The sequence below is a fragment of the Festucalex cinctus genome, chromosome 2 (genome assembly GCF_051991245.1).
Source record: "Festucalex cinctus isolate MCC-2025b chromosome 2, RoL_Fcin_1.0, whole genome shotgun sequence".
NCBI lineage: Eukaryota > Metazoa > Chordata > Actinopteri > Syngnathiformes > Syngnathidae > Festucalex > Festucalex cinctus.
In genome coordinates this window covers 31,753,727-31,777,006 of record NC_135412.1, presented here as the reverse complement: position 1 = coordinate 31,777,006, position 23,280 = coordinate 31,753,727, and the positions used below count along the sequence as shown (strand labels likewise).

The 23,280-nt window shown below is 38.6% G+C and overlaps 1 protein-coding gene across 4 annotated transcripts in view; it reads left to right on the top strand.

Moving 5' to 3' along the window:
* Positions 1–23,280, top strand: part of kazna (kazrin, periplakin interacting protein a) — a 147,062-nt gene that overhangs the window by 30,279 nt on the left and 93,503 nt on the right. The gene's annotated exons all lie outside the window — the stretch shown is intronic.

Sequence of the window (23,280 nt, the reverse complement as noted above, 5' to 3'; positions counted from 1 at the left end):
GTATGCAAATAACGACCTCTTTAGGAGCAACATGGGACTAGAAAAATGTGTTTTACTATTTGTACCTTTTTTTGTTAATTAATGTAAAGAAAATCTCTAAGCATTGCAACACCTTGTATTTGGAGCCACACTAAAATACTTTCCCGCAGCCCTGCATCCCATCCTTCAACAAAGTTTTGTAGAAATTGTTAAGCAATCGAATCATTGCCATTTACTTGTAACTGGTTTCAAAATGAACTTAAATCTACGTCTTTTTTCGTCTTTTAAACTCTAAATCTGTTAATGCAAATAAAGGACTACGTTGTTCAGGAAATGTAAAGCTTTTTTTCTCCTTATTTTTTCCATTATAGCTTGGTGTCACTCAAATGACCTATTTTCAAATGGTGATTACTAAAGAACGGAATAAGATACTCATACTTTTTTTCTAATGAGAGAATGGAATCCAGTCTTTCATATGGTATCCACCATGTTTATATAGTCATAGCACACAATATTCTGTTTGCGTTGAAAGATGAGTGAAAATGTTTGAAATCAGCTGTTACTTTATGGGTTTTCTCTTCGGATGACGTTTGGCAGTAAAATATTAATCTGGAGGGGACGGATATTTTTCAAATGCTCACATGTTATTCTTTGTTAATATGTCATATAAAGGACAAAGTGGGCACTTTTTCCTCCCATATCCATTGTCTCACAGTTTCCTCTGATGTTTTCATCCGTGTTGATAATTTTACATAATCTTTGTGTGGGAAGAGGACGAAGAGCCCGAGATGAGAAGCTGGGAGCTCCAATTTGAGGCCGCTGTCGAAGAGGCAATGTCAAGAGTGTGATTGAGCTGTTTATTCAAAATTATTCAAATGAGCTTGATGAGTTGTTACACACCCTAATCCAACATCTGTCATTGTGTATGCACACTGCACAACAAAATGTTACTTTTTATACAATTTACGAGTTTGGTTGAGGAAACAGTTGTATAACGTGTCATCAAGTCCATGCAAATGCAAATTGACTTGATCCTCCTAGGGAGACATTTACAATAGGGCTGCTGACAAGGAAAGTATTTCCTTCTGACATTGCAATCTTTTTATGATGGTGCCCCAAAACAAGTGGATGACACCTAGAGAATTCCAAAAACGGTCTTGTTACACCTGTGACCCAATTATTGCCATTAAGCGCACTAACATGAATATTAAGTAAAGCAAATGTCAATTTTTAGGTTCAAACTAAATAAATTTCTTATTGTTTGGCTGTTGGCCACCATCGCAATTGGTTGCACTCCGCGGAGACATGGAGAGGTGTGCCAACCCTACTAATTTAATGAGTCATCAAAGTGACCTCCACAACTCTACAAATCCATTGAGAAGATTACTAATTTTTTCGCATTTTAATGAGCCCCCTGCAAATTTCCTCTATTGCAAAGTCTATACAGTAAAATCAAAACTTCACATTGCCTCTCCTTGGGCCTCATTTTCTGTGTATTGTGCAGTCAATCTTGGAGGAAATTTGCTGCTGAGCTTCTGAGCCTTTGCCACTGACCTTATCACTATCTCTCCTCCCTCATGCTGGAACCAGCTCTGACTACATTAGTGGAGCTGTCAGTCATGTGTGGTTGAAAACAGCGGGTAGAGGAGGAGTTTGGGGCACAGGAGGATGTGGATGCATCTAAACAAGTCAGTGAGGGTGACTTTTGTCCGAGGAGACGCTGATAAATAAGATCTGTGTGACTCCCTGTGACCCTCGTGCTGATGTATTCATCAGTGAAGATCTGCTGACAAGTCGCTCACTCTTGGAGAAGTGTACACTGAGAAGTATACACTGTGCATCAGCAGAAAAACACCATTGCTACAGTAGTTTTGTTTTATTTCAGTGTGAGTTGAGCCTTTAGACAAGTTGGAGTATTGATGAACAGTTCCAAGATGTCAAGAGGAATGTCATCTTTCACACGACATACAGTGGTCAGTGGTGTCTTGAGATAAAGCTCGATTTTAATTTGTGACGTCAAAGTGCCCTTGTTTTCACATTGCGAATATCATGACTCAGCTGTTTTGGTGGTTTGGTCACATGACATTCTCAATGTGAGCCTAAGGGCACTTTGGTTAGGGTGGCCAGATTTTCAAAACTAAATCTGTGATATTTCAATCAAATATACAACAAATTTTCACCAGGAACTATTTAAAACAAATTAAATCGCAAATCTATCTGGTTTTGTTAGCTTTTGATAAATGCTATCATGGTTGACAGTTCAACAGCTGTTAAATAAGACAATGCACCCATTTTATCCATCCGTCCATTTTCTTGACCACTTATTCCTCACAAGGGTCGCGGGGGATGCTGAGACTATCTCAGCCAGCTTTGGGCAGTAGGTGGGGTACACCCTAAACCGGTTGCCAGCCAATCTCAGGCAGCCATTTTATCCAAACTTTATTGCTCGGTCTCAGCAGCTATTGGTAGCTGGCTATGCCATTTACCTCACACTGGTCCCGCATTATAACATTGAAAATATGCCACAAGAAAAACACAGCTTCTCTTAGAGCTGACCCGCAACAGCAGCATTTGGCTAGTAGGACTACATTTCCCATCATTCTTCGATACTGAAGCAGGAATTAGTTCTAGTTCCAGTGTGACAAAACCATACCTGCTAGCGATTTAACCATATAAGAACACTAGATGGCTCGTGCGCCAATGAGGCGCAACGTCGTCAAAGGGCGGCCATCTTGGGACAGGGCTGCTCGAGTACTCATAACGTTACAGTCAATGGACGGACTTTGAAATAGCTGTAGTGTAGATTGCTCAACTTTCCAAAATTCTCAAACTATTTTCATTTTCGTTAGATGTGACACTTGATGACACAAGCAACTATGCGGCATTTAAAAGATTAAAAGAATAAAAATAAAAATCTGCAATTTCAAAATTCAGCTCGAATCGTAGCCACGTTAATACGGTTTGTAATAAACCTGTTTGTAAATCCATCAAGAATTCAGCAAGTTATGAGTATTTAAGTGGGTACCTTAGGCTACTACTAACTACAGCAAGGCGCACCAGAGCAGTCCCGTGTCCAATGATGGCCGACCACTGACGACTCTGCCTTGAGCCATCCATTGTTTTTTTCGTTATCTTACGGCACAGGGGCAGCATATTGTCAAAATGGCTGCACCATGAGATGGCTACAAACGGGGGCATTCATCTTCTTAATTTTATTCCACCAATACAATATTCATCAGAATTCCATGTTTACACTAGTGGGGGAACATAGAACACATCATTGCAAAGAAAGTTTTTAGCTTCCACTTTAAAAGTACCCCAACATAGATTAGGGTTAGCATTAAGCTAACAGGGGGAAAAAGGCTAACCCTTACTAAAAAGTAGTATACTTTAAGTAGAGTATACTTAAGTATACCTAAGTTTCTTTTTCAAGTGTACTTATTCTTGTATTAAAAGTAAACTTTAAGTGAACCCTCCGGCATGTAGAAAAAATCTACGTCATACCCTGTGGCTAGAGCGGACTAAATTGGCCCATTTTAGTACACTCAAAAGTATACTTAAGTATATAATAAAGTATATTGATAAGTATACTTAAGCATACTTTCGATTATACTTCATACTATGAAGTATAATCGATATCGGTATAGTAGGCTATATTAAAGTACACTATTAGGTATACTGACTTGAACGTATACTTTGAGGTAGGGGTGTGAATTGCCTAGTACCTGACGATTCGATTCGTATCACGATTCACAGGTCACGATTCGATTCGATACCGATTAATCCCGATACGAATTTATAAGTCGATTGTTGCGATTTTTTTTCATTCAAATTTAGAAAATACTAATCAGTAAGCTTGTAGAGTGTAAGATTTATATGAAAATGTATTATTTATTTATCTGAAATTTCAGTCTTATAGAGGTTGTAATCTGTTTCATGTTTGAACAGCATTAAAATAAAATATTAAGGCTTAATCTTCCGTTCATATAACATTCTTCCATGCTCAAGGTGTGAATCCTAAAAATAAAATAAAATTATTGAATCGATTCGAGAATCGCGCGATGTAGTATCGCGATATATCGGCGAATCGATTTTTTTAACACCCCTACTTTGAGGTATAACTTGTGTCCATAGTTTAGTTTACAGTAAAAAGCCCATGATGAATTGACAGGGACCAAACCTGCAAGCTCTTGTACCAAAGGTAGCACTAGCTATCGGCTATCCAGCCACTTGGTGTTTAGGGCTTTATAAATAAATCTTACCTATAATTATGGTCCATTACTCAGAGTGCCGTCTCAGTATATACTACAGTATGTAAACTTTTAGTACATTTCAGTAAACTTACAAGCACACTTAACCATATACTTCCAATAAGTACAAAAACTGGAAGTATACTCTCCTAATTCTGAGTATACTTCAACCTTACTTAAATGTACTTCTTTTTTGTTAAGGGAAGCTATGGTTGTTTTTAATACACGTGTAATTGTCTTTGTTTTAAGTTTAGTTCAACAGTAAACTTTCAATGGGAGAGGTTAAACAGCTTGAAACTTCTTTTTTGAAGAATTATTTGTTATTATGCTTCCATCGTGAAGGGAGTTAAGTCGAGTTCACTGTCAGAGCAATAAATCAGCTGAATGATGACTCATATCTGGAAAAAAACAAAAAAACAACTTGTAAGTCAGGTCACTCGTATCTCAAGGGCACCACTGTATATTAAAGATAGCTGTCACTGTTATCAGTGGATTATATGACCCTGTACTCTATTATATCACCTAAATCTGTTTCTCTCTAGAGCATCTATTGAGCTCGTCCATTTAATTTTATGGATGATACTAATGTTCAAGTTAATTTTCCCTGATGCCACCAACCTCATTTCCTGATTCCAAGGGATGTTTTCATCGATAAAACTCAAATAAATATGAATATATAGTGCTACACAGTAATGGGCTTGGAGGATAGAAGCACACCTCCACATCAATACGACTTTTGCTATTAAGTTTCATTTGTCCGCATTGTCCACAACACTCAGATAAATCCTTTTTTTTTTTTTATACCAATTTTGGTTGATATATATCAATAGAGTGAATCATATCCCTTTCTTTGTCCTTTGAGATTCATGATGGTGCTGTCTAGTTTAGTGAGTTACTGTTCCTTTATCTTTGTTTTGTTGAAGAAAATCTAATCTTACATCAAGCAATAACATCAGCATTCTGGCCAACACAGTAGCTTCACCACAAGAGCCACACTTGAACAGCAATCCCACGCTGGCTTTTGCACTCTGGACTTCTTTTCGATTTCGTGCACCTGTTCAAAAAGCCAACAAACAAAAACCTGCTAATTGTCTGTGTGGATGTACAGCTAGATCCTGTGAGGCCATTTCTTTTCCCAACCCCTGCTGGCAACTTAGCGTCTGCCCATATCATATTCCTGCAGCACTTTATTTATACTGTTTGTTGTTCTGTAACAATAGAACACCAGCGTTCAGGCAGCTTGCCAGCTACTGCCAATCAAACCCAAAAGGACAAAAATGTTGTTAAAACGCATGCTAACATGGTTTTTTGACAATAAAACTGCTCGTTAATTTCAGCACTGGGTTAATAATCATCTTATATCTACATGATATAATGGCCAAACTCATAAATGTGCATTATCACGCACCTATCCTGGAAGTGTCCTATTAATATTACAACACATTTGACTCACTTCCTCATATATGTGCCGAATGTGCTCAGGTCAGGGAAGAGTGCATCCTGCTTGCAGTTTCAAGAGCACTTGGGTCACGGGTGGGGGGATGCTGAAGAGGGATTACGTATGTGATGGGTTTCGCTGGGTCAATCTGTCCCTCTCTAAATAGGACCTCAGCTGGCCCAGCAGAACATGCTTTCTGTCTATGCATTATGCATCGCCTTGGTCACGGCTGCCCTCTCCACCATCCCCTGACATCAGCAGACCTCTGTCATGCACCCGTGAAATCTTGCCACCCACTTTTTGTGATTTGTGTAGATCCAATGGCTTTTTCTTCTGGGAGTCGCTGGAGCCATGACGCGAAACCACACCTGATTTGTTATGGGATGTGGGTTAAGTGCTTATAGTGTGACTGAGTCTAGTGTGATGATTTGGCAACCTTTTGGGTATTTAGAGTTGATAGGGCAAGGAACCTAAATTTATCACAAACTAGAGTCAAAACGTAGAGCCATATGATACATCCGAAACAATCACCAGCAGAAGAAAGAAAATAAAGATAATAATCAACATGCTATACTTGATTAAAGTGAAAGAAAAATATACACCCAGCCTACGCATTTTCATCAGGATACGATGCTTGGGCTGATTTATTTATTTAGTTTTTTGCTTTGACTTGCACGCAAAAATGATTGATAAAAGCGGTGCATGGTGGCAGTGAACTCAACTCATCTCACTTCACAGCAAGCAGCAGTTTGTCTGATATTCAACAATTCTTCAAAAAAAGAGGATTCAGGCTGTTTAATGTCATTCCCAGTTGAATTTGACTGTCGAACCAAACATGAAACCAAGGGAATTGCAACAACCGCATAGCTTTCCTAACTCATAACGGGGAAATGCCATAGATGGGCTGAAGAATAGCATTGGTGTTGTGGTCTTACAATCCATTAAGCAATGGATATTTGAACACAAATTGTGGAACAACACTTGTAAATGGAACAATATTCACAGGCATATTCTTCCTCTGCGGATAACTACGAATATTACTAGCATACTGTTGATCTGAGACGGTCTTCATTTACAGTTTTTCTTGTATATCTGTGTTATACTGCCCCCGGGTGGTTAAGGTGCGCACATCAGAAGGATCAACACAATGTTTATTGAATTGAAATCTTAGGGGAAGTGGCATTAATGGTAATGGTAATGATTCATGGTATTTTCATTCATTTCAGTGGGAAAACATGATTTGAGATGCGAACATTTTGAGTTACAAGCATGGTCACAGAAGAAATAAACTTGTATCAAATCACAACTATTCTAGAATACTGTTCTATTGTTCTAACAATGAACAAGAATGATAAAACCTAAATTTGACAATTAACAGCTTACAATATTTTTTTCCCACTTTTATGTAATTCTGTTTATATGCTTAATAACAATAATGGCTTGGAATGTACTCCATTTTTATTCATTCCCCATGCTTACTTATCAGCCTTATTGAATTACATACAATAATTCAAAAAGCTAATACAGATTTTATACTTTATTTGTGTGTACATAATAAAAAGGCTGCAAAAAATGTTCTTATTAATTCTCTTGTTAAAAAAAAGAACATGCTAATGCTAAGATTCAATATCTAAAATTAGCACGCAATTTCTTTTGTTAAAGTCTACACAGGCACATAATCAATTCTCTCATCCAATTTTCAAAAGTGAGCTATAAATAAATATTTCAAGCAAGTACATGCTTTGAATTTGACAAGTGTGTTGATGAGGAAACTTTGTTTAAAAGCCTTAAAATAGCATCAATGGCACAACTCAAACTCCGCTTTAATAGAATACTGTTGTGGTCTTCAGGGACACACAAGATAAACCTTGAAACACTTCAATTCCAAGCTTGAGCTTAAATTTCATTAGATCAGATTGCACTTCAAGAAGTCATGTGTTAAATAACTCTACTTTCATCCACAGTGATGTTGGCAATGAGTGACAATCTTTATGCATCAAAATCACTTGGGAACCTCATGTCTTTGCACCACTGTGGTGCAACAGAGCCGTTGTCAGGCTGTAGGTTGTTAAATATAAAATAGCTATAATATCATTTTAGCGAATGTACTGCCGCTACCTTCTGATTACCTGACACGATTGTTACCTGTTATAATTCATTAGAACCTTTCATAGCAGCCAACTCCATTCATTTAGAATGGATGAGTATTAAGCCCTGTTTGACTAATAGTTTTAGCGTTATGTTGAATAACCCAGAATGTTTTATTAAAGACAAATTTGAAAGTCCTTCATGTAAGGCCCGGGGCTTTGAATACAAGTATTCCATAACATGCCATGTCAAAATGCGGCTGCTTGGCAACAGAGTTTGTCTGACAGGCACCATCACAGAAAGCAATATTTGGATCTGTTTATCTGTTATTAATGGAAAATGTAATTAAATGATTTTTGTAATCTTTGCGATCAGTGCTATGTTTTGCTCATACATTAATTGAGGCCAATCCTCATTTCAGCATTTCTCTGTTGTGCAGCAGTGGGAAAACAATCTCATAAAAGCTTTAAGATAAGAATATTTTATCCACTTTTCACTGCTAAGTGTGTTATGCACTTTGTGACATTAAACAAATCATTTGGTCTTTAAGGAACAATAAGCTATGGTTGGAACACTTTAACAAGTTAAAGTGCATCTTGGAGCAATTATCATCCAATTGTATAGCGAAAATTGTGGTACTCTCTCTCTCTCTCTCTCTCTCTCTCTCTCTCTCTCTCTCTCTCTCTCTCCTCTCTCTCTCTCTCTCTCTCTCTCCCCCCGTTTACAAACAAGACAATAGATTCCATTCTCATTGGATTTTTTTCCCCCCAATAGTAAAACTCCATGGTGGAGGCTTACCTTAGGATGTTTAAAGGTCTTAACAATAATACAAACACTTTTGAGAGAGAGAGAGAGAGAGAGAGAGAGAGAGAGAGAGAGAGAGAGAGAGAGAGAGAGAGAGAGAGAGAGAGAGAGAGAGAGAGAGAGAGAGAGAAAACACTCGTCATCATCAAGGTACTGGGGAAAAGTTCAGTCCGATTTTCCTGTTTGTTTTAAGCACATATGCTAGCTTCTAGAGATGCTTGTAACCCTGTATGTTGTTCTAGCATGTGCAACATTGTTGGTGCAACAATATATTTATTGCAGGGGTAAGTGTGTGGGATTGAGTAGCGATTCGTGGGAACACATTTGGATGAAAGTAATGCATATTGCAAAGCATCTGACTATCTGGCATGAGATGCTGGTTTGTGTGATTGGGTGCAAGCCGCCGTGCTGAAAGCAGCTGGAGATGTTGCTTATCTGTGAGGCTCCAAGCATTCGCCGGATTGTAGCATGGGGAAAACAGCTGTAATGTCCCGAGGGATATATGCAGTGCGCTGTATCATCAATCAGTGTTTGATAAATTGAAATATCTCATTGTCTCTTTGCCAGTTGTGCTCATTACATGGTTCTGTGCTGCATTTCTCATATCCTCATCTATCTCTCAATTGTTGCATTGCCATACTAACTCAATTCCAATTAGTTTGTAAATTTCATGTACTATTTGTGCAATGTGTGAGTATATGTTTAGAAAATACTTGTAGTAGTTTGTCCACCATCCCATAATATACAGGACTGTCTCATAAAATTAGAATATTGTGATAAAAGTCCATTATTTTCTGAAATGCAATTAAATAAGCAAAAATGCCATACATTCTGGATTCATTACAAATCAACTGAAATATTGCAAGCCTTTTATTATTTATATATGACTGATTATGGCTTATAGCTTAAGAAAACTCAAATATCCTATCTCAAAATATTAGTATATTTGTTCAGGTCTAGGTTGTGATTTGGGTTTTTGGTAATGTTTTCCTTGTGTCTCGTGTTCTGTCAATGTCTTATCATGTCCACCTGTGCTCGTTTTCACATTCCCTTGTATTTATCCAATCAGCTCCCCAAGCCACTTGTGTCCTGTCCAGGTGTCTCTTGTTATCTCGTTAGGATGTGTATTTAGTTCCCAGCTTTCGTTCAGTCCTTGTCGAGTCTTTGTGGTTGTCGCCGTCACACCTTGTTTCCCTGAGTCCTGCCTGTTTAGTTTTCACTTAGTAAGTTTGTTCCCAGCCTTGTTTTGTCCTTTGTATTTTGTGTTGGACTTTTTGATTAAAATTAAAACTTATTTAAGAGCACACCCGCCACGCCTTTCCTTGCCGCCCTCCACTTGGGTCCTCAATCCCCAACAAACCATCACAATATTTCCTCAGACCAAGTAAAAGCAAATGCCATAATCAGCAGTATTAAAACAATAAGGCTTGCAATATTTCAGTTGATTTGTAATGAATACAGAGTGTATGGCATTTTTGCTTATTTAATTGCATTACAGAAAATAATGGACTTTCTCACAGTATTCTAATTTTCTGAGACAGTCCTGTACATGCTCATGCCCATCCATTTGTATTTTCATTTAGTTGCAAATTAGAATTCGTAATACCAAATTGTATTGCTTGATGGAAACGTGGACTTTACTGCCTGCCACTTGTGCAAACATTTTTGGATCCAATGCTGATCTTTTCTTTTTTCTTGCAATAATATTTGAAGATTTATGAGGAAAAAATGTAATATTTGCAAAAGTATCGGTAATACCATCTATCCATTTTCTTGACCGCTTATTCCTCACAAGGGTCGCGGTCGGTAATACCTAAATTTTTATATACAGTATACTGCAGGCCTTCATGGCCATTTCCAATTTCGTGCTTATGTTTAATTGTTCACCGCTACTGTACCTTCAAGCAGTCCCATCTGTGTTGAGTGAGCACAACTGAGTCAGCATGAGACAGATACCGAGTTAGCTACCAACCTTAGCAAATTTACCTTTACAAGAATTCAACGGTGCAATGAGAAATAAAACTTTAAGTACATAGTAATTACATTAAACGGCGAGTAAAGCTTGCCTCACCTGGAAGTTGACTTGAATCACCAAAGTTGCATCACACCTTTTGCATGTCAAACCTTTCTGCTCAAGTCAATGGGTAAAGATTTGTGCGCCACAGACTTGGAAATACATCATGAAATCAGACAGCAGGGATGTACAAATCAACTTTGCTCATCATTGACTATGTACTATACAGTATATGCTGAACATCTGATTTTATTTCATTCTCATTATTTTATATTAGGGTTTTTTGCCATGAAAGAAAGTAATGCGGTGACCACCACGAGTGGTGGGGCGTCACTCGTGCTCTCTATTGACTACCTGCCAGTGCTTTCAAGTGAATGGCATCAATTTCATGGGGCTTGCCTTTATTAAACAGACACTGACAGACACACAGAACTGGACAAACATTCATCCATCCGTTTGTTGTGCGCTTATCCTGTTCTGTGTCATGGAGCCTTTCTCTGCTGACATTGGGCATAAGGGAGACTACACACTTGAGTACTTTACTGGTCTCCAGTCAAAACCAGTGCAAGTAGACAAAGAAAGATGTTTGTGCCTATATGTCAGGACGGTTTCTTCCCACCAATGCTTATTATTGACCTTAGGTGGGTGTGACAATCAGTGCTACTTTTGTTCAGCCTCTAACACAGATGAACCAATCACCAATATATATTGGTTGAAAACATCTACCATTCTAGAGTGGTTGTTTTAACCAGAGGATCTGTTGGATGCTAGATTGGTCAAATTTAACCTTTTTTTTTTATTAATTATTTTTTTTTTGTGGTAGATTTGGCCAATCTGTTTTTAATAGTGTAAGAACTCCGTTAGCTTCCTTTCAGATTAAGATTTTCTCTGTGATACTATGCTCCAAAATACTCCCACAAATGTGGGCCATTGATTGCAAGCAAGGTTTGTTAATTGGTACCCACAAAAAAAGTAGTTTTTAATTAAAGTACATTTTACACAAGTGGACCCTGAGAAAAAGACTGACGACTTGTTAATTCCAGGCCTAGCAGACAAGTTATATCCATAACAGTCATGGAGGTCATAGAAAATACTAGATGTAGTCGTTTTTGTTGTGCGTAGCATTCATTTTTTTTGCATTAGTTAATTTGATTAAACTGAAGATTTTGTAACCTTACTTTCATTTTGTGAGTTAAGCACATATTGTACAGAAAATATTACATCAAAATTTTGGAAATTGTTCTTATGTTCCTTGAGATATTGAATAAAATCTTTAATTTTTCCAAGGGGGTGACTAATATATGCTGAGCACTGTATTTACTTGCACTTTAGTAGTAACAGCGAGCTTTTTTTTTTTCTGTGCTTTCTTTATAAATGTATTTAGTTCTTTGTCATTAACTGCTTTTAAATAGTATAACTTGTGTACGAGATGCACTGACAAAGCTGCTCGTGACTATTCTCAGTCATCCAGGTTTTTCTTTCTGAAGGCATTAAATCAATCAGATTCGGACTGTTGTGGTTGTCTTAAGATGAGTAGGCTTCATCTGTTGTTACTTCCTCAATTCATGCAACAAGGTTTGGTTCGGATTGCTCCAGCCTGGCTCCTTCTTGGAGGAGAGGCAAAACGTCTTCAAAGACAACCAAACAGCCTTTTTGCAATCGATTCAATGCCCTGAGAAATAAATAAAGCCACCTTGCCTTGACTTGCCTAATGTCAAAGACCATTACTTTGATGGAATTGGGCTAGGACCACCCAAAATGTCACAGGCGGTTTACAGCATCAAAACATCCATACTTATCCTGGGTGACATTGAACACACACAAAAAAGAAAATTATCCCCTCCAGGGGTCACAACATGGGCACTGTGGTTAAAATCATACCTTAACCTGAGCATCCCAGCAACAAACATGATAGCTTGTATTTTTTGGTGCAGTATGTTAATATGAGTCTGATTGGAATGACTGCATGGGAAGAGGTCCCTGAAACAGTTCCGCAAAATCTGCCGTCAGCAGCAGGGTGACCTCTCTTTGAAGGCGACAGAATTCATTATCAAAAAGAAGGATGCGCTGCGCTTGTAAATGGATATTAACAGCTCACTTTGATTTACATTGAAATTCAAGACACTACATGTGAAATGAGTCATGCACACAGCAAGAGCCGGTGAATTGTGCAGGAATATGATTGACATTTTTCAATTAATACTGCAAGATGAATTTGATATGTGTTGTGCATTAATTAACTGGAGGAAATGGAAGTTTGAGAAGAATTTGCATATTCTATGTAAGGTTCTGCTGAGGTCCAGTGGCTTTCGCTGTGGATTGTGAATTCAAAGACTTTTTTTCTTCTTTTAATGTCAAATGTCATTGATTTTGATCAAGTCTGAAAAGCTTACCATCAAACTCATCTCATACTAAATGATAAAAAGTGTTTCTATGGTGCTTCTCGTCAATGAAGTGTTCTTTTTCAGCACTCTCCTAAGTCCCACATACTCATTCTTTCCATTTTTTTTTCTTCAAAAAAAGAGCTCAGAATTGTTCATTCGGTAGTCTTACCGATTCAACGTCTTATCATCATTGCTCATTTTTATTTTTTTGTGTGTGTGTGCGTTTGCGTGCGTGCGTGTGCGTGCAAATACGTATAAATTTATACTCATGAATTCACCTAAAACCTTATAAATATCCCATTACCCTTCGCCTTAACCAGGTACTTCAGAATCTTGCCAGAGTCGTGAGGTTCAAATGGTCAGGAGACCAGAGAAAAGGTCAGAAAAAATAAAGAGAAAAGAAAGATAAATCAAAGTGAAATCCAGCACCGACCAAACACTTCCTGCCTTCCCCATGGTTACAAAATCAAAGTCTTACGCCAACCCCGGAAGCCTCTAAATTCCAACAAATTAGCGAGATCTCAAGAGACCAGAGGAAAAACTAAAGAGAGGAAGGAGGGAAGGATCGATGAGGCAGAGTGAGATCCATAGAAGCCAGTGCATCCAATCCATCAAAGTGAAATCCAGCACCAACAAAACCTCTCCTGCGTGGTTACAAAACCAGAGTCTTATGCCAACCCCAGAAACCTCAAACTTCCAATAAATTGAGATCTCAAGTGACCAGAGGAAAAACTAAAGAGAGGAAGGAGGGAAGGATAGATAAAGCAAAGTGAGATCCACAGACACCAGCACCCACTGATTCAAGGGGCTGTGGGAGGGAGAGGCAAATTCTGTTTGAGTTTCAGTAGATGCTGGTGCGACGGATCTGGCATGCATAAGGACCACCACCAAAGAAAGAAGCCGTCAACCGCGGTCCAGCAAAGCGAGCACCGCCCCCCCCCCCCCCCCCCCCCGAAATCCCCAGGCCGCGGCAGCACCAAGGCCACCCCCAAGCCACCCGAGCGGACACCGGTCGGCGAGCCGACCCAGACGCCCGGAACACCCCCGCCCCAGCCCCGGCCCACACCCCCGAGCCCAAGGCCGCAGATCGAGGCCCGGCGGGCCCCCACAGCGCCCCACCGGTCCCCAGCCCCCATCCCCCCACGACCCCCCCGCAGCCCACCCAAATCCGCCACCCGCCACGAACCAGGCCCCGCCACCCCCGGCCCCCAAACCCCGAACACACCCCGACCCCCAACACCCAACCCCCCACCCACCCATACCTCCAACCCCCCCCAAACAAACCGCCCCCCTCGACGACCGCCAACCCCCCCGCGAACCTCGCCCCCCACGAGCCCCCCCCCCCACCTACCCCCACCCCACCCCCAGAAACCGGCACCGGGCAGCGCAGAGAGGGATGACGTGCCCACCCCACCTCCAGCCGTGCGAAAGGAGCACAGCGGCGGGAGGGGGGAAGCAGAGGAGGAAGCACCGGGGGAGAGGCGGAACACCAGAACACCGAGCCCGGTGGGGAGAGGCCCCGGTCGTCACGCCAGCGTACTAGTGACACCTAACCCTGTTACTGAGTCCGCCAGCTCGCCGACTGGCGAGCTCTACCCTTACACCGTGAATGTGGCCCCACCCAGTGTATATACAAGTGTGTGCGTGTGGTGCATTAAAATTGGGAGCAGGTGAGTCGGAGCAGAGGGAAAAAATTTCCCCTACTCCGATACACCCGCATCCCCCCAAAAAAATTAATATGTATATGTGTGGTGCATTAAAAAAGGAAATGGAGGGACAAAGTGGTGGGGCAGGGACACAGATGGGGGGGACCACAGCGCTGCCAGGCACTGCAGTCCATCCCCCAACTCACCCCTCCCCTTGGACATGAAGTGCATTAAAATTGGAGGGGAGTTGAAGGGTGAAGACGGTGTTTCCACCCTTCCCCACCCCACCAAGAAATGTGTTGTGTGCCCTATGTGTATATTTACAAAGTGTATAGTGCAAAACTAGTGAAGTGTTACTCATACTCATTCTTTCCATTTGAACACTGCTCTGAATAATCCCTTTCATTAGTTGTATCATGCCATGTGGGAGGAGTTACATTGCACCTGACTGGTCTGCGAATTTGCTGCAGTCATACATTTCCGACCATAAAGACCAGAAAAGTTGGCAGAAAATAATGTTCATAAGACATGTAACTTGTGTTAGTTGAATTACCTCAGATCTTTGCCCAACATTTTATTGATCAGTACGGTAGCAGTATTGATTTTGGCAACATTTTCAGTGATTCTATAAAATAATGTCACAGTCCACACTGATGAAAAGTCTTGTAGGCTACATTTAAAATGTTTCTTGGCTGGGGATGCACATTCTAAATGACTTGTGTGTTTCTGCAACAGACGATTGATTTGTGCTTTTGAATGACTTATCCTGTGAATATAACAGAATACTGATCAATTTTCTTGATTAAAATTCTCTGTTGTGGATAGTTTTTATTCATTTCCAGGTCTGTTTTATTTGTCATGTAACTTTGCGTTTGATCAGTCTTTACCGCAAGCACTGGTTTTTCTATACAGTCTGTCTCTCGTCTCCAAACTAATGATTCCCCTTGCGCTACACTATTGTTGATTTTCTTTTACCCTCGATTGGATTCCGTCTTCTATCTCAGATTTGGACACAAGTTGTAAATGGCACCCTGGGAGACTATTAATCATGCTCATTCTTCCTCAGACCAACGCTCAGCAAGATTGATCACTTGCTTGCCTTTAAAATCCACCCGTGAGTCCTGTATTGTAGAGAGAAATTACAAACAAGTATGGGATCTGCCTTATAGAAAATGGCAGGAATATCAACTTACAGTAAAACATTTTATTAAGATAATTTTAATTTTGGAGTTCTGGTAGCACTCCTTCAACGCAGGCCTTCTCAAATTAGTTTTGTGCCAAAATTTTTGCACCCAGGTTGACTGACATTATGCTGCTAAGGAGGTTTTCATAACATTGGTTTCTATAAACCAAAATATTATACGAAAACTATCAAGCAGATTAACCAAAACACATTTTGAGTTGTATTTATGAGTGAAAAAGGTATAAATATTGACATAAAAATATTTTATGTTTGACTGAGTTACATTCTAGTTCTCATCTTTTAATGCACCAGAGTTGAACAAGTTGAAAAAGTTGTCCCTGTTTATGAGTGAATCTTTGTAATTAGAATGAGCAGAATTTGCTGATGCAGGATTGATGCGCTGAGTGATGATGTAAGTCATCAAAGATCATTTGTACTACAGGCTGGTTCAACTGAGGTCCTTTGCCAAGTTTAAACAAATGAATAAATAAAATCACATCTGATTATTTCATCACAGTCCCTTGGTGTTTTGCTGTCACGAACGTCCTAATGACGCTTTCCTTCTTGATGCTTGCAACATCGGACGAGCTGTGCAGAATATTGTCGACATTTCGCTCTGGGTTTGCTTCATTTCAAGATACAACTTTTTCGTTTGTAATTTACATTGCATGGGGGTCTTGACGTGATTACTGATTTAGAAAATGACTTTTTTTTTTTTTTTTTTAAGACACAGCTGGCCTACTAATGTGTAATAGACTGGACTGTTAACAGCTGCAAGGCATCCTCGAACACTGCCGCTTTATCTTCCAACTGGCACAATTTGGATTAGTCTCTGCAAGGCTGTTTTTTATCACAACTTTCTTCAGTTTTTTTTTTTTTTTTTTTTCCCTGAAAGAAACTGCGGTATTTTTCCTCATTTGGATGCCAAGCCCATCCATATTTTGGATGCCATTTTGAAAGTCTGAAGGCAAACTGAACTGATGTGTACATACAGAAAAAATGTTTCAAGACATGTCAGTTTTTATTAAGATTCATTCAATATATTTGTATTTTTTTCTGATTAGGTGTAGGAATAGTATTGGGTTAATTCAGGGGTGTCCAAACTTTTTCATTTGAGGGCCACATACAGAAAATCAGAAGGACGCAAGGGCCACATAATATTATGAAGAGAAATTGTGTTTAGTACTAAAAATTGTACAAACAATTTATTAGTGCTTTTTCATATTTAGAAAAACGCGACAGTATATAAAATGTATTTGTAATAGGGTTATTATAGTTTTGGAATTTTTCATTTTGATCAGTTTTCATTAGTTTTCAGGGTGGTTCTGTTAGTTTTTATTAGTTTAGTTCTTAAAAAAATGTTTAGTTTGTTAGTTTCAGTATTAGTATTAGTTTTTTTTTTATGTGTATTACTTGTTTAAAAAACACCATGGGAACATCGTCTGAAGGTGCTTTTCTATTAGCTGCTGCTAGATGACGTCACTTCTGTGTGACATACTTTCAAACGTCATTATTCTGGTTTATATCAAAATAAATCTACTAAAAATCATATTTGAAATCATCCCCAAAGGCTCATGCATTAAATTAATTACCAAAGCCTAAAACGAAGGACGTTTGCTATAATTATAGTTAGTTTTAGTTAGTTTTGTAAACATAAAATGTAGTTTCAGTTAGTTTTTGTTTTTTAAAAATCATTTTAGTTTTTATTTTATTTTGGTAACAATATTGTTTTTTGAATTTTAGTTTGTTTTTTCATTAGTTTTAATTAACTAAAATAACTTTTAATAGCACTGATACCCTCTCTTCTTACTGTGACAATCTCCAAACATTTTTGTTTTGTTTATTTTATTTGAACTGAGTCAAATGCCATTTTTAGCATATGTCACTGAAAAATGAACGACGGGCCGCAAATGGGCCCCGGGCCGTAGTTTGGACACCACTGGGTTAATTGATAGCTAAGAATTCTGAGTGGAAATGATTTTGTCGAAGTGGGATATAGTGCAATGAGGGCTGCACCCAGAAGAGGTGCTGTTGAGAAAATGATTCAAATACTAGATCGTGAGAGCAAATCAGCAGCACAAGCCATGTTTGATACTGATGATTAAATAAACATATGCATGCTTTCCCTCTGTTGTTTACACGTGAAGTAGTGTTTAACAGCTAGAGATTTACAGTCGAGATTGATCAACTGGGAAAGACAATTTGTGACACACTTCTAAGTATAAACTCCTCACGAAGGAAACTCTTGTCTTGTGTGTCTTCTTATTTGCAAATAGTGAGCTGCAAATATGCAGAGATTACTGTACAATATATTGCCAATAGACATGCTTAAATTCCCCATGACCACAAAGTAGGGTGTTTTCTCTACTAATCTCTCCTTATTAGCATATCTATTAAAAGTATGTTAAATGTCATATCGCGTTGCTTGTGTGTTTTTTAAAATAATGCGTGTCATCTGTCGTGTGAGGCTTTTTGAAGGAAATTGGTTTAGAAGAGCTGCATCAAGCAACCAGCTTCAGCCCCCCTACAGCCCCTAAACAGAGCATCTCTCAATCCTTGTCACTGAGATGACGGCTGCTGAATACTGAGTAGAGGAGACAAGAGCTGCCCTCAACCTGAAACACACAACGACACTCGCCATCCTCATCTTTCCCTTTTTCTCAAGCACGCACGCTCACACAGGCACGCATACATGCAGATGCACACACACTTCAAATCTTAAACCACATGCAATAGCTCACTCACACCTACGCGGAGGTTTTATTTAGTACGACACTCATCATCAGATGTGCACACTCTTTTTTTTTTTTTTTTTCATCAGCAAAAAATATCCATCTGGAAGCACTTGACAGCCAATGAATGACTTTGACATGTTTTTTTAAGGACTCATTCAAATGTCAGTGGTAAACTTCATTTGGGCTTTTGTTCACTTGTCTTTTTGATTTTCTTTTTTTGGTTTTGTTTGTTTGTTCAGTCAACAAATGTGCTTGTGTAAGATTTGCCTTACTTATTGGACTTAGACTTAGACTATTAAGAGTTGTCTGCTTCAAACATGCTCAATCTTCGGTTGACTTTTGCGTGCAGATGAAAATGCTGTCAAGATGATTCCCATTCACGCAGAGCTTCAAAAACGTTGACAGCCACCTTCCCTCCTGATCTTACCAGCTCGCGTGCAACTGGAGCCAGCAATTATGTATAGTCTCCAAAATGACAATTTTATTACAGTTTTTTTCCCAATTGCTAAAACACAAAAATGACTTGCATAGAAAAATTATTTAAACCGGCACACAGAGAGCAAGACCTCTTCTCAAGTCTCCAAACCTCTAAACACATTTTCTGCTTTACACACATTTTCCAATTCAAAATAGCACTTTTTAAATGCACTGAACACGATTCACCTGCATAAGACACAACAATCTGACATAAGGTCACATGTTTGTCATTACAACACACTGCCATTCAAAATCACAATACATGAGCTAATCGGCTAATATATGTGCCTCCTTGCTAAACACCTCAATGGTTAATTGTTAGCACCTCAATCAGGAAGTATAAGAAATGCACTATAAAAAGGCCACAGATGAACATTTTTTATTTTTTAAACAACAATGGAAGACATGGCAGAGGGAGAGGGAGCGGAATGAGGCTGAGAATGAGAGAGTGGGGCGGGGGTGTGTGTGTGTCTGTTATGGGTAGAGCTGGTAGAGGATTTCATGGCCAAGACAGCAACTTTCAAATGAAATCAAAGCAACTGTTGATCATGTCATCAACCATGGGCTGACAATGCGATGCGAGAGGCTGCCTAATTTTGGTTATGGATGGATGGATGGATGGATGGATGGATGGACGGCAAAATACCAAAAGAAGAAGAAAGAGGAAGCTAATGTGTCATTATCCCAGGCAAGGAAAAGCTCTCAATTTTGTTGAAAATATGTCCTGTTCTGATAAAACTGTTTCTCTGAAAACTTCCACCTCAAATATGAAAGATGTTCATGATTGGTGCGTTCAAGAGCTATACCGTAGATATATATTTGTCTGCAATTTTCTTTCTGTTTACTGTTTTGCGAATATATATTTGTTCACTTCAATGTAAACATATCTGCTGTGCATATGTTGCACTGACTTGTGAAAAATAAAAAAAATACATTTAAATTGTTAAAAAGTTTGAACAGCATATGTGTATATTCAAATATGTCTGTGCTTGTGAACAATCTGAAGAATGTTCTACAATTAGAACTATTTTAGTATTACGACAAAGCATACTAAAGATGACAGTGCTGTGCATTATGCCCAACAATGGGTAGTTGATGAGACATAAATCTGGTGACATGAATGACGTGTGTGCCACTTGGTACAAAAGTTTGATTTTGGCAAAGCTATATGTAGTTTTTGGTTGCAGTGCTTCATTTTGGAGGTTGGTTTTGCAATTCGGGTGTGTGGTTTTGTGAATTGTGTTATCAATTTGATAAAACAAGCCTAGTTTGCAAAATTGTGTTTTAGCAATTGGAAAAAACTGTAAGATGGTACTCTTTTAGTTTGTGGGAAATTTGCATACATACTCTTGATGTAATTACTGTACAATTTAATTTTTAATGGTGAGCATAGTTGAGTGCATGTGAAATGGTCATGACGTTTTTGATCAATAATATCACAACTGTCATTTTTAGGTCGCTTGTGTGAGTTCTTTGTCCACATTTGCTGTGGAGATTAAATGTAACATCTAAATTGTGGTCATAGGGGTTACAATTGGTCCCAAAATTCTGTCATTCCTGCTTTTCTGTGTTCCTTGTTGACACTGGGAACAGATGGTGAGGAGGATGTGACCACAGGCTGAGCTGAGAGTTGAGAAATTTGTCATGTCAAGGAAAATTGTCACATAACTTTCCAGTAACACATCCTCGCCTGTAGTGTCTCCACCCTTGTCTAAACACATGGAATTGTGAGTGTCAAGACTTTTTTTCTTTTCTGGGTTAATGCATACAATGCTTCATAGTTTTATTTTTTTTTATTATTATTATTTTTTTTAATAATTTCAGCAATCATAAAATAAAACAACCGTCTGGATCTATTTTTTATTTATTTTTTTAATAACAAAACTTGATAGTAAAACTGAAGGTCACATGAAAATACAAGTTGTTTTAAGTGACATACAGTACATCATCTATAACGTAATACTATTATAGGAACTCATCAACTCACTGTTCATCTGATTGAAGCACACATGAGGCAAATAATATTTATCACTTTGCTTTGGTTCAGTAGCCTTAACTGTTGATGTTTATTACCAAATTGTGATACTTGCATAGAACAAACTTCACTTTGTATTGTTGCCAGGCAGCAAATACCTTCAGTGTGTATGCAGCATTAATGTTATTGCTAAGCAACACAATTCAGCTCTACTTTGTTAAAAAAAAAAAAAAAAAAAAAAAAAAAAAAAGGAATAATCCCAGCGTCATACTAGTTGTGGTATATAAGCGTCCATGAGATGCACTTTTATTTCAAGACTTAAAGCAGAGTTGGTGCTTTGCCTTGGCTTCAAAAGGTCTGCAGTGGATGGACACATCCTCGACTGCAGCACAATGAAGGATGTCTGCAGACTACTGAGTCCGCTCGCCACGGGCTCCATTCACATGCAAATCCGAACCCCGCCATGCTCTCTAATTACAACCCATGCGCCAACAGGCACTGATTCACTCCACTGACCAGCACACGCATTCAAGACCTCCGACTTCAGCAATGGCATATTCATGTCATCTCAAAGATATACAGTAGAATGGAGCTTAAATAAAAAAAAATGAACCACAATCCATTGGAGGTTTAATTAGTGTTTGCAATGATCTGAAACATTTATGCAAGATGTTTTCTAATTTCACGTTGATGATTATGCACACAGGTGATTTTAAGAAGGATATGAAGTCTATTGTGAAAACAATGTTTGGCCAGTCGACATAATCAATAGCAACCAGTAGACCATATCCACATTGATATAGTATTTCCTTATATAATGGTTGGGGGCGTTTATTTACTCAACTCCAGAGAGATGAGCAGGCATCTATCAGGGTCCAGGAAGAGGCATTTTGATAGATTAAAGTAATATATATTTAATCTTTTAGCCCACAGACAATGATGCCAAGTAATATTAAGTTATAGAATGTCAAGTGAAATGATGGATTACATCAATAGAAGTATTGTGCTAGGAAGCAAATTATGTAAATTCAGAGAAATATCAAGAAATGAGCCAAGCTGCATTGAGACAGACTGGGCAGAAATAAGGCTACATTTTCCCCCCAGCTATATTTAAGTTTTCCCCACAGCCTTTCAGGGTATATCCATGATTGACCATGATTGGGAGGATGGGTCCACTGGTGCCTGTTTACCACAGTTGCCAGCACGTTACCTTCCGGACCCTGAATAGGTAGTCTGACTGGGTGTAGTAGTTGACTGTAACTATGACACACTTGCAAACTTACATGACCATAAAAGGTTGTGAGTCATGTAAGTCACATGACGAAAGAGAAGGAATAATCTTTCATAAGCGCTTGATATCAGCCCATTTTTCCACACATATTAAACCTAGTTATGTGTGTAACAGCAAGCTTACTGTATTGTGTGGTTATACACACTCTTATAAATACTTCATGGTATTTTTTAGGGGTGTTAAAAAAAAAAAATCGATTCGGCGATATATCGCGATACTACATCGCGCGATTCTCGAATCGATTCAATAATCGGCAAAATCGATTTTTTTTTTTTTTTTTTTTTTTTTTTTTTTTTTTTTTTTTTTTTTAGGATTCACACCTTAAGCATGGAAGAATGTTATATGAACGGAACATTAAGCCTTAATATTTTATTTCAATGCTGTTCAAACATGAAACAAATTACAACCTCTATAAGACTGAAATTTCAGATAAATAAATAATACATTTTCATATAAATCTTACACTCTACAAGCTTACTGATTAGTATTTTCTAAATTTGAATGAAAAAAATCGCAACAATCGACTTATAAATTCGTATCGGGATTAATCGGTATCGAATCGAATCGTGACCTGTGAATCGTGATACGAATCGAATCGTCAGGTACTAGGCAATTCACACCCCTAGTATTTTTCCAGTAGCAAACGCTAATCCCCTGTCAGTTCTCAGTTCGAGGCTCTTCCAAAGTCATAAGAACAATTTCTATTTTGTGTCATGGGTTTTGCAAGAAGTATTTATCAACATTCTAAATGAAACTAAAATCATGAAGTTTCACACCGTATATAGTTCCCATTACTTGCAGACGTACATTTCTCTTTTAGGCTTGACGGAGGACAAGAATTAACTTGTTTTGATTATTTATAGCCTTATTTCTTTCTTTAATTATTATTTTTTTCCACACACTACGTGGGCATTAAGTTATATTCCGTAGTTTACAAAAAAAAGAGGAAGCTTTTTGAGCAGAACTGATTTTGAGACTTGAAAATCAAGTGCTGCATCACAGCACGTCATCGCTGC